The 13,988-nt window shown below is 35.5% G+C and overlaps 1 protein-coding gene across 2 annotated transcripts in view; it reads left to right on the forward strand.

Annotated features, from left to right (window-relative positions):
* Positions 1 to 3,584: 3,584 nt before the first annotated feature.
* Positions 3,585 to 13,988, forward strand: part of LOC145690666 (protein zyg-11 homolog B-like) — a 41,073-nt gene continuing 30,669 nt past the window's right edge. The window contains exon 1 of one of the 2 annotated variants that reach the window (XM_081765790.1): positions 3,585 to 3,673. The gene's annotated coding sequence lies outside the window, so the exon portion shown is untranslated. Of the gene's footprint in view, positions 3,674 to 3,824; positions 4,065 to 13,988 lie in introns of those variants that run through there. The other variant, XM_081765791.1, reaches the window with a different exon arrangement.

The following is a 13,988-nucleotide window of genomic DNA, read 5'->3' on the forward strand; positions in this document are numbered from 1 at the left end:
ATGGTCATAACAGTGACAACAAATACTTTTTCAACATTACAAATGTACAGAAAAGTAACACGGTATGACACTTAAAATTGTAGATTCATAGTAGAGGTTCATAGTAATGTGAAATACAAATATACATTTTCGCTATATCTTGCAATTTGATTGCTATAGAATTAATAATTTTGTTTCGATTTCCTCGCGGCATACCAGCGGCTCATTCATGGCCCACTAGTGTGTCTCGGCACACCGGTTGGGAAACGCTGCTCCAAAGTATGTATGTACGAAGACTGAGAACCAACATGTACTGTATCAATGAATGCCTGCGATATTTCAGAAGCACAATTTAACAAAGAACTATTTGTTTTCTGAATACAACACAAAAATTTGTTTCCATAATAATTCTTTTATTTTTTTATCAGTTCTATAAAAAGTGCAACCTTCGACTACGACACTTTCTCGCAAGTTAACTGATAAGCATTTAAACAGTACAATAAACGTTAAAAACAAGGGGAAAAAAAGACAAAAGAAATTGTAGATCACCACACTGACCTGCTACCACGAGAAATAAAAACATTCACATGGGAAGAAGTCTTTTGAATGAGAAGCACTTTTTGATCATTTTCTTTTTCTGGCAGATTTCTTTTTTACAAAAATGAAATAAAATAAAAATAAACATGATAAAGTTCTTCTCGGGCATCAGCCAGGTGAAAACTGGTGGATAGGCCAACGTGGATAGGCCCTGATGATGAGAACGATGACAGTTCTCGAAACGTTGGCCTATCCACCAGTTTTCACCTGGCTGATTGCCCGAGAAGAACTTTATCATATACGCCGCCAGGAAAGCTTCAAATCTTACTTCAAAAATAAACATGTTTAAAACAAGTCTTAAAAAATACACGTGTTTAAAACAAAATGTTTAAAATGTATATATAATTTGTTTAAAACAAAACCAATTGTTAAAACAAGTTTTAATCATTTGTTTTAAACATTTTGTTTTAAACAAAACAACCCTGATTTATACACGTAAGGGGAGGGTAATCGTAAAATGAATATGCACCAGTGAATGTAGCTCTTACCCTCAGATATAACTTCTAAGACACTGGGAGTGAATTTCGAATTAAACAATTGCATATAATGGTTCAAGTGCTAGAATAGCACGTAGTCGTTTCCAGTGTACATCCGTTTGTACACATATTATCAATTTGTACATAATTATTTTGTTATCCGCCAGAATAATAATAGCCCAGGACGCCTTAGATCAGCGTTTCCCAACCGGTGTGCCGTGAATGGGCCGCTAGTGTGCCGCGAGGAAATAGAAACAAAATTATTGACTCTATAGCACTCAAATTGCAAGACATAAGGAAAAATGTATATTTGTATTTCACAATACTATGAACCTCTACTATGAATTTACAATTTTATGTTTCATACTGTGTTACTTTTCTGTTCATTTTTAATATTAAAAAAGTATTTGTTATCATTGTTATGACCATTATAGCTTCTTTATTGTTGGAGGCTATTTCGTAACTTGAAATTTTAAAATATTCAATCCATTCGACAAAGCAAAAATGCATACAAATTACGTACATTTGTGATTTAAAAGTAAAAGAGATTTGTTTGTTCGTTTGTTATTTAGTAATCTTCCTTCTTAGTGAAAGCTAAGATATAGTTTTCGAAAAAGAAAGTGTATTTTTAAAAATCTGAGTCCTATATCTCACTGCAATTGTTTTCAATTTTTAAATTAGAATGAAAAATAAGCATAATTATATACCACGGGTGAAAACCAGTGATCGAGCTTTCTTCTCAGATCAGTAATCACAGAAAAAAAAATACCACGATATTTTATATTTTCAAATAATAATGTCTATGAGTGTGCCGCGAGAATAGACTGAAATAGTGTGACGTCAGATCCTTCTCGTTGCCATGGTGATCGCCATTTTATTTTCTAAACAACAAGTAGCCTAAATACCTAAAACCTATATGCAAAACGAAAACAGTGATGAAATATTTCGGAACTGCAAACATTAGAGTGAAAGAAATACTTATGTTTCTTTTTTAAATATTTCTTATCAATGAAACTGAAAAAAAGGTAATTAGAAAAGAAATATGTTAAATACTGTTATGTGCAAGACAAGCATTGAAACTGAAATTAACGAGTTCACATGTCTTGTGAAATTTTCCGTGATATCGTATATTTTGAAAATTTCTACATTTTCAGGTTAAATTAAATCTTAAAGTATCCTTACCTTGTTCATAATCACATATTAACTTTAAATAATTCCGGAAAATTTTTCATTCAATAATATGAGCATGATATAGATATATTATTGCAAATTTGAACAGGATTATTGTTTAACAGTTGTTTAAAATATATACTGAACCATTCATAATTGGATGTGTAATTATTGTACCTTTTTTAAATGTTTTTTTTTAAGTTGATATAGAATATAAGAAAAGATGATACCTATATCCACTGATGGTCTGGATTGAATATTTCTAAACGCTAGCCTTTTCTTTCTTTTGTAGTGTCGTATACTTAGAAATAATACTGTGCACTCCCATTATAAAAAGCAGACATTAGAAGTGTAAATGCCCCAATAGAAGTAACATTATTCTAAAATACTTTTTTTCTTTTTTTAAAAAAATCATATGCTTTTACAGCTTTCTCTGTGCCGACAGTTTGTCAATCTACACATTAGGGAGTTAATATTGCGTATAATTGCTTCTTATGGAGAATTACATGATAATTGTGCTTACATTAACTATTCGATTTTTACCTTGTTACTTAGGGATGTGGAGATTTTTAGAAATAAGCTCCTTTAGTTCAGTTAGCATCACGCGTTTGTATAGAAAAAAAAAACATGGCGATCACCATGGTAACGGAAAGGAAATGACGACATCACTATTCCAGTCTATTCAAGTTACAACCGTAGTGTGCCGCAAGCTGAAAAAGGTTGGGAAACGCTGCCTTAGATAATCATTTAAAGCAGGCATGTGCAAGTTGGCACAGGATGTGGGCCAATTACACAGGACTTACTGGCATTGAGGGCCGTAGGAGACAATATATAACATTTTCATAAGAATGAAATAGCCATATTCAGTGGAGAAATTCGTTCATCTTACACCAACATCATAGAACACGAAAACTGTTATAACGGTAACAAAAACATTTACTGACAAAAAGAAAAAGAAAAAATAATAATTTTAGTGGGTGACTTGATCTTTCATGTTCTGAATTAATCTGAATAGGTTTTACACTGCGCGTTAGAGGATTGAAAAACTTTTCAACAGATTTAAAACGTTACATAATAAATGATTTTTCAATAACGTATGAGGCTGGCCACTCAGGCGTTTTAGTGGGCCGGAGTCGACCCTGGGGTGGCTGTTTTAAAGCGAGAAATTGAAATAAAAATTTGAGATCTAATCTATCCTTAACATAATTGAATATCATTTGATTAGTATTAAATGTTATTCGACTAAGTTCATAGAAAGACACCAACTGTCCTTTAGAAAAAAAAAAAAAAAAAAAAAAAAACACAATTTGGTCAGAAAATACATGTTAAAAGAATGGAAAAGGTCATTGCACTATGTGATATGTGAATCTGGTGATAACTGAAAGATAGAGATTTGTTTCTAATCTATAGAACTGGCAACAATGAAGAAGTAAATGGCAGCTGTAGGTCTGGTGAGTATGTTTTTATTTTGTTAGTTATCTATACTTAGTATGTATTGTAAAATTTGGTAAGGTAGAAGGTACACATATTTATATGTGGAAAAAGAACTCTTTAGATTTCTTGAGCGGTTGTTGGTTTAACACAAACTGGCTGGATTTAAGCAGAGTGATCGTAGTGTCGTAATTTAGATTGAAGCCTATAGTGAAGTTTCGCTAATTTCCAGATGTTTCATATGAGAAAATAACAATTAACTGTCAGTTTAGTGTTATATTAAGGCCTGGAGATTATTTGCTGTACATTTTAAAGCGCAATACGAACTTTTCCTTTCTGTATTGAATTTTCAATAATCAATATTATGAAAATGACTAGTTATTGAAAATCGACGTCGAATCGTAGTTCAAGGTATCAGCTGTCGTGTCAATTTTAGAATATGTAATTGTAAAGAGCAGAATACACTTATAACCTGTACGGTAAAAGTAATTGTAAATATTAATGGGTTAAATTCCAAAATTGGGCGTCCGTTTCCAGCGAAATTTTTAAAATCTACAGGAAATATATGGATAATTTGATCGTTTGTATGCTTGATAATATATAAGAGTCTCGAAAAATCTGTTTATTTGTTATATATAAGCGGTTATAAACATGGGACTATATGGCGAACGGAGGGAACTACTTGGCGCAAAGTAACCGAACAGCTGCATTGTGGGAAAGAAACGAGCATTTATGTTACCAACATGGCGAATGTACAAGGACAATGAGCTAGCAGTTTTAACATTTGTGAAGGAATACATTGATAACGAGCAAAATCTTTTAAAAGTTTGTGAAGAGCACAGATTAATGAACCTAATAACAAATTGCAGAAAGTGTGGAAAGGAGATAACAGTGAAAAAACTTGACGAAAGCGGACGCCCAACTTCGGAATATATGCCATATTAATAAACAGATGTAATCGATATAAATGGTTCTAAAGGTTCGCCTCCGTAAATTTTAAGGATAAAAGTTGCTAGCAAGTGAATCTTCGTTTAGGTTGTTTATGAGGTACAGACTTTGTTTTCATTTGCCTGCCAATTCTTCAGTTACTTGGAAAAGTTGAAAATGAAACATGTTTATTATTAATGAAGGCTCTGGTAAAAATTAACAAAGGTAATAGTTAAGAACAGCTACTTCTCATCTCCCGTGCACGAGGATACATCTTACTGTTGCACTACCTAAACACCCTAAGTACAAGGGCAAGAACTCAGTCTATTACCTACTTTTTAACATCCTAGATAGTCATTGAATAATTCCTGAAAGTAGGGCGTTTCTTGTCCTTCCCTAAATGGGAAGTACGGCTCCTTAACTATAACCTTAACAAATTTCAACGCGTACATTACTAAACAAAATCGTGCAGATCAAGTCTTTAAGACATTTTTTTTTTTTAAATCTTTTACTATATCAATCTGCTAGGAATTATTTGCGTGCAGACTGGTCAATAATCGGCAAGAAAATTATATACTTATAGACATAATTCAATCACAGTATGCAGATAATAATTTACCTTCAAAATAGCTCTTTATCTGTTGCCAACTTTACTCTTCGTATGCCTACCATTGAAAAGTTTAGAATCTAGGTGGACCATGACAATGGCAGACAAAGTCGATGGTTCCTTCAAAAATAAACCTTCTTTTAGTCAGTAGCGTATATTTTACTTCCGATTTGAAATTTACAAAACCACGACCACCGTAGTTGTGCAGATGAGATTTTTCGGAATAGGAAGAGGAAAATAATTACTGTAAATATGCTACTATAGATGAATAAGGTAATTTCATCACTTCCGTTCGCAACCTATATGCAAGGTTCCAAAAATCACATTTTCGGTTCCAAACAACAAGTCTACTAGGTAAGGAAAGCATAGACCTGCACTTTATTTCCTTATCATTCTTATTTTGGATTAAGTGCCGTATCGCCGGACCAATTTTAGGAAATTTACCGGGTCAGTTGGAGAATTTATTTAAGTTTGTGAGGAAGAATGAGTACAAGGCAGGGAAGGGGAATAGTAAAAGTTAAGAAAATGGTTGTATTTCTTGATTGTTTTTGATGTTGTTAGCGGCACTGTATGTGGAGGCGGATGGACTATTTCGCGGAGAGGTACACTTGTTTTACTATACGGATCCATAAATTGTAAAATGTACAGAATAAAATTGGCAAGTCTTTAATTTGTCCATTTCATGTCAAGAACAACCCAACCAAACCCTGCCGGGCTTCTAACCCGTTCCTACTACTACTATTGCTACTCTTACTCCTGCTCCTACTACTACTAATACTATGAGTCCGTATTAAAGTAATACTGCACGCCTAATGTAACGTAATCTAACGTAACTTAATGTAATCCAACAAAATATAACCGAATGCAATACATTTTTCAGTTTTCAAAGTGATCCGGCGATACGGCACAAATGCCCTTATTTTTGATTCATTTGATCTTACAACTACCTTCTTTCCGAAAGTTACACGAAAAATGCGTTCCTTTCTTTCATTCTAATGTTTATCGTTTAACACAAAATGTAGCTGTTCTAAGTTCCATACATGTCACGTGTCATTGAAATCTCCTGGAAGCAAGAGATGCGGAAATAGCAATACTTGACTCACTTATCACTTTTAAAACTCGTGATACTATTACCTACTTAATTTTTTATTTAGTATGGCATTTAGTGTTTCCCTCAAATCATTCTACAGCTCCGGAACTAGTACTGTGATTTACAGTGAGCCGTCATAAACGACCTCGTTTATTCGTATTCCCGGGGGTAAAAGTGGATCTGAAAATGTAGGAGGACGGTGGGTAGCGGTATGGCGTAACTCCGTCCCCTTGCCTATCTTTGCCCATTGTAATTTTTAGGAACTGGGAAGACTCCGTATACATCTTTTTTGGCAGTGGGGCGACGGCGTTCCCCCTCACTTTTACCCCAGCGTTTACCCACCATCCCTGATGCGGCTGCTCCCTATGGACCTATCCCCTTGCTGTCGCTCGGATGCCCCTTCTGAGTTCGTGCCTGATCCGGTTAGATATTATTCGTGCTTTTTAGTGCCCACCTGGCTGAAGTTGATTCATGTTTTATGCAGTATAGTTTTCGTGTCATATGTCCACGTTGTATTCATACTTATCACAATTACAAATAAACCGTAATCACTACCAAGTGATTTGAGGGTGAAATTAAGTAATACCCTTTATATTTATTTAGTATGCTTCTTTTAGGGTATTCTGTTTCGTAATCCATAGTGAAGCATGGAGTCCGAAAGACCATAGGCGAATTGCACAGAGTAAAGAGATCGAAGTCGCAGGAGAAACATATGGAGTCATTCACTGGGCCACTCTAATGTTTTAAGATCACTTTACACTTTACGACAAACTCAAAATCATGCAAGCACCTCCAGCTATCAAGGAAGAACCTTCCTGTATGAAATGAAATGAAATTTGTAAGTTTTACGTCCCACGGTTATGCCGGTTAGGCTAAAGGAGACGGTGATAATGAGAGATGAGTGAAATGATGGAATGAAGAAAGTGGGAGGAAACGGGAGAACCCCGAGAAAACCCACGAGCACGGTGTTTGTCCACCACAAAGTTCACTTGGCGGAGGCTGGGATCGAACCCGGGACCTCAAGCACCAGAGGTGAACGCTCTACCACTGAGCCACCGCCCCCCCCTTCCTATATGAGTGGCATGAAATTATCGTAGTTTCAAAAAGGACCAAGAGTATCTTATCCATTTCTTCTTCAAATTTCTTGTTCAACGGTAAAAATTTGACATGTTATAGTGTTAACGTTATATTCTGTGAAAAAATCCTCAGACTTACGCACTTGATTTATCAGTATTTAACCTATATTTTATTTTATTTTTTACCCCTTTTCACTATCTGCTTTTGGGTCTCTACACTGTTGCCAAAGTTTACACACGCTCTTATTTCTTTAAAGGAAAGGAAATAAAATCATCTTCAGAGGTGCCGACGAATGTGTGCAGGTTGTGCATGATATGGATTGCACATCTCTCTTGTAACCATGAGTTTTGCAGCAGTACTTTGCAAGACATTAGATGCCTTCCATTTATGTTAATGATTGTCACGCATCATGCATGTAAGAACATCAGGGAAGAACTTCTTATAGCGAAATACAAAGTACACATTTTTATATCACTCCAGTAATAGCACTATTTGATTCACACAATAGATTCACAAATGCAGACATTATCGTATATGTTTTGGAAATACACAGTGTTAGGTATTTCTTCTTCTTATTCCTCTCTTGCGCTTGCAGTAACAAATTTGAACTGTGTAATTACCAATTTTTTGACGGCGTGTAATGGGTGTAATATTACCTTGTTTGGTACAGAAGTTGAGGAGAGCCACCACAAACATGGGTATGCGTATAGTGTTTTTCATAAATTGTTACTTAATACTTCACAAACTCGTATAATATTATATACGTATGCTTATAATATTAGCAACTCTCCATTTGTGCTTGATCTATCTAGCTAACAGAAACGTGGTTATAAGTTGCTATTTGGAAAAATCGTCACAATTTCGTAAGAACGCAAATTTTATTAGCTAGCAGGGTTGGCAAAAACCATGGTTTTTATTGAAAAAACCAAATAACCAGTTTTTTTTTTGGTTTAAACCCGGTTTTTTTGGTTTAAATAATTTACTCTATGTATTTATATTAGATATGGACAGAAATTAGTTTGTTTCGCCTTGGTGTTATTATGCAATAACAAGGTTATGCTGGAAGGGGCCACATAAGCTTAAAGCGGAATCCAAACCGCTTCTTGGCTTCATCCAAGAAAAATTGTCCATTTCGACACGAAACCGGGGATAATTGGTCACAAATGCGATTGCCGACTCACTCACAAAGGACTCCTGATAAAAATACGTTGTACTGATCTTAACATAGGCCTACTTGTTAATACAATTGTCAAGAGTCATTTCAGAAGGACAAAAAGATAAACAGTTACACAAGTAAAAACATTATACCATGATTATATATAAATCGGTAAACTCCCGGCTTAGCCATTGGGAAAATCCTGTTATTACTTTAAATGTATTTGTATATAAAATTTTAAGGTCAACGTATCATAATCACTACGCTAAAACTGAGGTATTAAATTACAAATTTGGTATGTAGATATCATTCAATAAAATTAAAACAAAGTCAAATCTAAGCTGACGTTGGAAGCTGCGTAGGCAGTTGATAAATTTTGCCAATTTCTATCAATATATTTAAGCAATCTTGGCTTCTTTATAAAACAACAGGCATTCAGGCAAGTAGAAATATACAATTTGGTTTCGTTTCGTATGTTTAGGCTTTTGTAACATCCTTATGAAATACCAAGGTTATCACGGAGAAGACTTTCGCTTAAAGGGACACCTCGAATCGCAACAGCACATAAACGTAATGCAGATGGTTTCATATGTGGAGACGTCCCCATGAAGTTCACATGATTTAAAGCATTTTTCGTTCTTTTTTTGTTTGGTTTAAACCAATTGGTTTTTTTGAAAAAACCAGCTGGTTTAAACCAGCCAACTTTGTTAGCTAGTGAGCATACTTGCACAAAGAATTTTTAGTAACCCAAGGAAAAGTATAAGGACCAGAAAAAGTTGAGAAAGCGCGTAGCATAAAGGTTGGCGCTACTTTAAATCTTGGTCGTTGGATCCTAAAGTAAAAATGTACATCTGTTGATCTAGACACGATTTAAGTAAAATTTGTGGATTCTTTGAAGTTTACCTTTTGAAAATTAAAATTGCTAATAGAATACAAGTTTGAAAGATGTCAAGGGAAACGTCCCCAAATTTTAACTTTAGTGGTTTTCAGTGCTGTAAACTTCAGTGAGCTCTAGCCTCGAGCGAGGGCGTAAAACACGTCTAAAATATTTACTTTCGGATGCCATAAAGCACGTAGTATTATCTCTATTAATGTTTAAAAATAAAAATAAAAAAATAAATAAATAAATAAATCGTTTCAACACTCTCTGATATTTTCATTGGTAATACATTGCGTCAGACTCTTGAAAAATCTTCCTATTATATGAATATCCGAGAAAAGTTAAAGAATGTGAAGTATCGGAAAATAAATTTGGAGTATACACAAAATTCCAGAAAACTTAATGGTCACTTTCCGCACTTTCTACTATTTCCTTGACGATATGTCGGTAAATGAATATAACCAAATTTCAGGACTGTGAAGTGCCACTTTAGTATGCATAATAGTACAATCATATTTGCGTAATAAAATTACTCTGTAAAGAACATTTCTCCGTTTGAAAAACTGAAATGAAATGAAATATTTCGGTTTAAGAGTCTTCATCCCGGCGAAATTAAAATACCGCTAATTTTACAGTAATTATGTGATATCTTCAAATAGATAAAAGTTAATCGAAATGTGGAACAAGAGCGCCCTAGACAATATTATTTTACATGAGAAACCATTATCACGACTCACTTATCTGCTTTCGATTTCGAGCCATTTTGAAAATCGGCGTTTATTTTCGCGTTTCTAAACAGCTGAAAACGGAAAGCCGCTAGGTGACTTGTGATAACGGTACCTAACGCAAAATAATATTGTCTAGGGCGCTCTTGTTCCATATTTCAATTATCTTTTATCTATTTGAAGATATCACATAATTACTGTAAAATTAGCGGTATTTTAATTTCGCCAGGATGAAGACTCTTAATATCATATAATTATGCTCTTTTAGGCTAAGGGAGACGATGATGAAAGAAGATGAATGATGATGGATGAATTAGTGGAATGAGAAAGTGGGAGGAAATGGGATCGAACCAGGAACTCCACATACCAGAGGTAAGCGCTGTATCATTCAGCCACCTGCGAAAAAATATTTTTGTATATTAAATTTATAATTGGAATATGTAATTAAATATGGAGTAAATGTAATTAAATATCCCTTAAAGAAAGAGAATAAACTTGATAAGCTTGAAATATAATAGACATATTTTTGTTGAGTATTTTGAATTATTACTTAGATAGGACATACTACACACATTGATAGTTTCTTATATTTGCTTTAGAAACAAAATCATACGTACAGGTCGAAAGAGCGGTGAGCGGGTCGTGGCCACAAGTGAAACTAACATCGAAGCAACTCTTCGCAGAAGGGTTACCAACTACAGAATATGTTGCAATAATCTGGGTCCCAAGTAAAATACCAACCAAGCATTTTTGCTTGATCGAGTGTCGTGTGAAATGTACGAGAATTTAGAAATATTATTTAGTACATTATTAATTTAATAATGTTGAGCAATATTATTTAATATTGTGTTTAGAAGGAATTAGATAAATTTCGTCGGATGACTAATAATCACTCGTTGTGTAGTTTCACACTCTGTCCATTATGACAATTGTGCGAATCGATTGATCGTACTGGAATGTTTCCACGAAAAATATGAGGAGTCGTCAGGTGTTTCTGCAGCGTGTTCCGGAAGTGGGCGTACCCTAATTGGTGTTTTTTTGACGGTTTTAGGTTTTACCCACATTTGTTTGGTAACATCAGGGTGTCTAGCAGTCGGGAAAATCGGGAAAGTCGGGAATTTGTCTTAAATTTAAAAAATGGTCGGGAATTCGGGGATTTGTCTGGAATTTGCGAAAAGAAAGTCGGGAAAAATGGAATTAAATTCCACATGTTGGAAATGATGCTGACGTTTGTCGGAGCGACTCCGTAAACCTCACGTTCCTAAATGCATCGCGATGTAGTACGTTTACATCGTATTTTTTTTTTAAATGTTCCTAAATACATCGCGATTCATTTCAACCGTTTTTCTATTTTCTATGTAGAAGCGGTTTAGAATGAGTCGGGAAAAATTTGGAAATGGTCGGGAAAAGTCTGGAAAAAGTCGGGAAATTGCTGAGAGAAATTTGCTAGACACCATGTAACATTCTTCGCATTGTCTGGCAACATTGCTATCCATGTTAATTTGTTTTGTGCTTGGTAACAGCTAGTTATTTACAGTGAATTTGGAGTAATCAACAATGTGTGATCAAAGTCCATATAGCATTGAACAGAGATTAGTTGTTGCGGTTTGGCTTCATGAAAGGCGTTACACAGGTGACACAGGGTGTTGTCTATCGGTCACAAAAGTCACAAAATCAGAAAATGGTCATGAAAGTCAAGAAAAAAGTCACGAACTTAGCTTTGGGGTCACGATTTTCTTAAATCTGTACAAATATAAGTATAGACTAGAAAATTTTGTTCTATAAAACGTCAAAATTCACTACCAAAAATGTCTATGGTCGGCTTTAGACACTACCAAATCTCAAGCAAAGCACCCTTCTATTGCATGCATGAAAACTCGGCGTAATTCTCAGCCAAATTCGCTGTTGAAAATGTTACAAAATTTTATGGTTTGGTAAAGAAAAGGTTATGAATAAGTCACGAGATTTCATTTTAGAATTTTAGTACACACCCTGTAACACCATGGAAAGTGTTAAAGCAAAATTTACAGACCGAATTGGTATTAATCCACCAAGAAGAGCAACAATGTTGGGATGGGAAAAATGTGCATTTCCTACGGGCAGTGTGAAAGACCTCCGAGGCGGTCGACTCATAAGACGGGGAGAAACGTGCATGAAATGGTAGCATCAGTGCAGCAATCGCGTTCAAAATCAACACGTAAAGGAACTTCGGAGTTTGATATTCCTCGGACCACCATGGTGAGGCACATGAAAGAAGATATAAAATTGAAGGTTTACCGTGAATGAACTGGGTGACACCGACATGGATGCGCAGAAAGAGGCATGCAAAACTCTTCTTAAGACGTTCTGTTCCAAACGATCCCGTGGTGCAGTCCTTCTGACAGACGAGTGTGTTATGTACCGGAGTATGCATTCTCGGAACGTTGTAATATGGTGTAAGGAAAACCCCCGGTTTTACAAAGAGATGAAGAGAAACCCACCACACATGATGGTGTGGGCTGGAATGAGTGCAACAAACAGTTTTGGGCCTTACTTCTTCGAAGACAATGTTAATAAACATTCTTAACTGGAAATGCTTAATGAGTGGTTGGTGCCTCAACTGGAAGAAAATGGTATCCAAGAACTATTGTGATACAGCAGGATGGAGCACCAGCGCACTTCGCGATTTATGTGCGTGAATCAGACGTTTCCTGGCCGGGAAGAGGTTTTGCATCTTCACCAGCTCCCTTTGCCTGGCCTCCAAGAAGTCCCGATCTGACGACACCATAAAATGCTCTCTGGGGTTTCATAAAGCAACAAATAAGAAACACTCGATACTACACAACGCACGAATTACTAGCAGCTGTTGAACACGCCTTTACCCTCGTGACTCCGGAGTATCTCCGCAAAGCATCTGCGAGAACTTGGCGCAGAATTCAGCTGTGTTACGACATGGATAGTGATCATACCGATATTTATGACTCTGAAGACTCTTAGGACTTCAAGGTAACTGTGTACAGACATTCTACCATAACTAACACTATACTGTTGAAAGTAAAGGGGAGGAGGATACGCCCACTTCCGGACCATTCTGTAGTTCACCGAAATCTGCAGGTGCATGCATTGACCTCAAAGAAATTAATTCCAATTCATTATGACAACATGCAGGTAGCTAGCGACGTAGTAAATTCTTCCGATACTCTCGGTGAGAAATGTTCGCGGATCATTGGGCAAGAAAAGTTTGTAACGTTTCCGTTTTTTTTTTCTTTCTTCCAAATAGCTAATAATAAAATAATAAATTTTCGAAATCAATTAATCTCAACTATGTTATTAGTGCTAAATAAATGAAAGAGTTGTTTGCTTTCATTATTGCAATATTAAAATAAACTTAGTGCCTGTCGCCTATGTTAATGGCTTAATATTACAAGAATAGACTATAAGTTTGTTTCAAGCCACCATTATGTCATGATTTATGTAAAACAATCCGAATTCATAAGTGTTTATATTTGCGTTATTAATTATTGAATCGATGGGTCTTTATAAAAGCCAGTGTCAAATTGTATTTAGGCTCGTTGGTCTTTGTGAGGCCTCTGAAAGCGCGAGGCCCTGGGTCATCGTCCACCGCTTGCAACTTTTCAAATAGTCATGCTTTCTTGTTTAATATTAGAAGAACTCACAAGTTTCTATTATTTCTGAAATAATCATTCTTTCTGTTGTTCGTATGCTGATCTTTAAAAAAGATAAGATACCGAGCACTAACAACTTGTATTATCTGCTATCGATACTGCCTCTCCTTGTCGATTACTTTCTGGTTTTGTCTTTACGTGTTTATTTCCTAAAGCTTTAAGCCGTTGGCAAGTCCGTAAAAACGCCGGCTTCTGCCATGTAAATAAG

Source organism: Thermobia domestica, chromosome 7, assembly GCF_964235325.1.
Source record: "Thermobia domestica chromosome 7, izTheDome1.hap1.1, whole genome shotgun sequence".
Lineage (NCBI taxonomy): Eukaryota > Metazoa > Arthropoda > Insecta > Zygentoma > Lepismatidae > Thermobia > Thermobia domestica.